Source organism: Cupressus sempervirens, chromosome 11, assembly GCF_028749045.1.
Source record: "Cupressus sempervirens isolate cs-2001-9-10 chromosome 11, ASM2874904v1, whole genome shotgun sequence".
Taxonomy (NCBI): Eukaryota; Viridiplantae; Streptophyta; class Pinopsida; order Cupressales; family Cupressaceae; genus Cupressus; species Cupressus sempervirens.
Window position 1 is genome coordinate 218,555,921 of NC_143128.1, and position 3,879 is coordinate 218,559,799.

At 31.1% G+C, this 3,879-nt stretch overlaps 1 non-coding gene across 1 annotated transcript; it reads right to left on the reverse strand.

Annotated features, from left to right (window-relative positions):
• Positions 1 to 3,490: 3,490 nt before the first annotated feature.
• On the reverse strand, positions 3,491 to 3,577 carry TRNAS-GGA (transfer RNA serine (anticodon GGA)). Its single transcript has one exon. It is a non-coding gene; the product is annotated as a tRNA-Ser (tRNA).
• Positions 3,578 to 3,879: the final 302 nt, after the last annotated feature.

Here is a 3,879-nt window from a genome sequence, read left to right on the forward strand (position 1 = left end):
ATTTATATTTATTAATACTATTGCTTGTTATAGGCCTGTATTTGTGCAATTGATGGAACCCATATACCAATTACTGTCAATGTGGACATCCAAGCAAAATATTGCAATAGAAAAGGCAATTTGTCATAGAATGTCTTGGGTGTCTATTCATTCAACTATAAGTTTCAATATATTCTTGATAGTTAGGAAGGGTCTATTGCAGATAGTTGGGTGTGTGCTTCATGTCTTTCTAGAGCAGATCCACTTGTGGTTCCTCTTGATATATTAATTCATATTTGATATGATTATGTTTTTATTATATTAAATCAAAACTTTAATACTCTATTTTAGCTATATCTTTATTTCAATTTGTGTAGGAAAATTCTATTTAGTTGATGTTGGGTATCCAAATGTACCAATATTTCTTTCCCCTTATTAGTGTACACGTTACCACCTAAAAGAGTTTTGTAGAGAAAACTCGATCAACACTCCCGAGAGTTATTTAACCACTGACACTCCTCTCTTAGGAATGTGATAGAGTAGGTGTTTGGTATTTTCAAGCAACGTTTTCCTATCCTGAAGTATACAAAATCTTGCAATATATTTACCCAAACAAATATTGTTTTGGCATGTGGCATACTACACAACTTCATTATGATGGAGGATGGTCTTCCATCTGAAGAGGATATTGAAGAGGATGATGATCATGCTAGGATAGTTGTGCCAATTCTTAAGACTTATGGAATGAATTAACAAGATAGAGATGACTAGGATAAATTTTAAGATGAAATAGCCCAAAGGATGTGAGAAGACTACAACTCTCAAACTTGGTGGTACTGCAAAATAGGAATGTTTGTTTGTACTTTGTAGTAAATAGGAATTGCACTTTGTAGTATATGTGTATTGCACTGTTGAGTGAGTTTTTGTTGTGGTAGTATTAGTTTTAATAGTCCATAGTTTGTATATGAGGTATTTATAATATATGTACTTCGTAAAATGGATTTGTGGCAAAAAATTAGTTAGAGATCTTCAGTGATGCTTTGAATTGTAAGGTTAGTTGCCCACCAATATTGAGCTTATATGAAACTTGGAGTTGAACTTAGTATGTTGTTTTTATCTTGTTTCATGTTGATTTGTAATTCTTCCAATACTTTTAATAGGGCCTTATATATTAGAATCTGGACCTCTATATCAAGACCCCAACTTAGTTGATCATTCTTTCTTAAGTTGATCTTGTGTTGTCAGTTTAATGCTCTTACAATTCTTTTCAAAATTGGATACTGGATTTGAGATAAAGTTTGATTGTTTTCAATTTGAGGGGAAGTTGAAAGAGGGGTTTCTCATTTGCAATTTGAGAACTAGATTCAAAGTTGGGTTTGATTTTTTTTAAGTAGGAGATAGAATTTAAAATGCTCGATTTTTTAAAACTAGGGGTTGGATTTGAAGGTGCATCGTCTGATTGGATTTGGAAGTTGTGTTTTTTTTTTACTTCTAATTTTTATTTTGAGGATTCTATTTGATTTTATAATGATTTTGAATCTGTAGATGTATTTTGTATTTATGAGTCTTCTCAAAGGTACTGTTGAATAATCATTCGAATGTAGTGGTGGTGTGTCATGGAGGTTGTGTCAGTTTCTTGTTTAAATAACCAAGTTTCAGAGGTAGTATGTAATATCTCGAGTGCACTAAAGTTATTGTCATTTAATGTTTTATGTTTTGTTATGCCTTCATGAGGTATTATGTTGAGATGCCTTCATTTTAGAAAGCTCATTTTTCATCATTTGCTTGTTACACTAGTTTAGTATTAAATTGGTATTATTTGAATTATTACACTTAGTCCAGTATCAAGTTGGTATTTATTTTATTACTTATGTGTGGGAGGCCATGTTTTTATTGGCTTGTTATAACTGGTATGTGTAAGCTTTCTCGAGATTAATATGTGCCTTATCCTATTGCAACAACTTTATCCATGTTATTGGTCTCATCTAGTTTCCCTACCCATCTATGTTCTAATTTTGTATTATGTTCATTATAGTTGTTCATCAAGTGGCTTTACAGAATAAACATATGTGCATTTTTCTCCTTTTTCCTCCTATTCTGGAATCAAAATGAACAAATTAGTTGGTTGATTCCATAAGAGCATATTTGAAAGCACAATAGGTTTTTATTAAGTTGTGTTTTCTAAATTTGAGGACTTTATCTGATTTTTTAATGATTTTGAATTTGTAGATGTATTTTGTAATTGAAATAAAAGTTGACTTAGATCTTTGAAAAATTGACAACTAGATTTAAGGGTGATGCTTAATTTTCTTTTTGAATTTAAGGGATTCGATTTGAAAGTAACATTTGATGTTTTTGGGTGAATGAATTTTGTGTTTTTGGGAATGTTTGGAATTTCATGCTAAAAGTATAATGCTTGGTTCAGTCTTATGAAACTATTTTTATATTTAATTGTTGGAAATATAAGAGGAGTGATTGAGAGGGGAGGGGTGAATCTATTACTACAAAAATAAATCTTAGATCCCTTAGATGTCAGTAAAATAGTTGAATATGACGAAATTTTATGAATATGATCAATCTAGGTATGTGATATTTGATTTATTATTATTATAGATCTATTCATATATGATCAATAATTCATATATGATAAATAACAAAAATATATAATGTATATGGTATCATATGTATGAGATATATTAGACCTGTGTGTGAATTTCTTACTTCTACTTCAAAATATGCTTATATAATACATTTGAATAGAAAGATTTCTTATTTTTGTGAAATGCTTATATGTATATGGCTAGTTTATGAAAATAGCCAATTTATGAGAGTGACTTCTGGATGGGAGTCAAAATTTGTTCAATCCCTCAAATTAAATAGGACGTAATTTGTTATGAATCGTCGATCCAAATGGCTCTGGGTAGAACCCATAAAAGGGTCTAGAAAAATAAGCAATTTTTTTTTTGCTTGTCTCCTGTTTTTGGGTTCACTAGGATTTTTTGTGGTCGGAATTTCAAGTTACCTTGGTAGGAACCTGATACCCTTATTGTCATCTCAGTAAATACTTTTTGTTCCACAAGGAATTGTGATGTGTTTTTATGGGATTGCAGGTCTGTTCATTAGCTCTTATTTGTGGTGCACTATTTTATGCAATGTGGGTAGTGGTTATAATAAGTTTGATGAAAAAGAAGGAGTTGTATGCCTTTTTCGCTGGGGATTTCCCGAAAGAAATCGTCGTATTTTCCTCTGATTTCTTATGAAGGATATTTAGGCGATCAAAATGGAAGTTCAAGAAGGTATATTTCCTCGTCGTGTTATTTATATGGAAATAAAGGGCCAACAAGACATCCCCTTAACTCGTACTGAAGAAAATTTGACCTTGCGTGAAATGGAACAAAAAGCTGCTGAATTAGCCCATTTTTTGCGCGTATCCATTGAAGGATTTTAAAATGAAACCATCCTATCGGGTTTAGATTAATGATAAAACGATGCAAAAAAGAATACAAATACACGGAAAGAGAGGGATTCGAACCCCCGGTAAACAGAAGCCTACATAGCAGTTCCAATGCTACGCCTTGAACCGCTCAGCCATCTTTCCTACACCTTTATTTGTTGACAAAATGAAAACAACAAGTTTTTTTCTAATTCATGCCCAAAAATGAGATAACTGACTTTTGCATAAGTCAAGTATTTTTGAATAAAGACAGACAGAAGAAAGAGTATTTTACCAAAGTTGCTTTTCTTCTTATTTCAAGATATTATTTTCTTTCATCAATCTAATATTATTCTTTTAGAATATTAGAGTTTTTATTGCCCGATCCAATTGTGAAATTAAGCCAGATCTATTGATAGATTCTATAATTATTATATTCTATAATTATTATAGAATAATTTCCTATA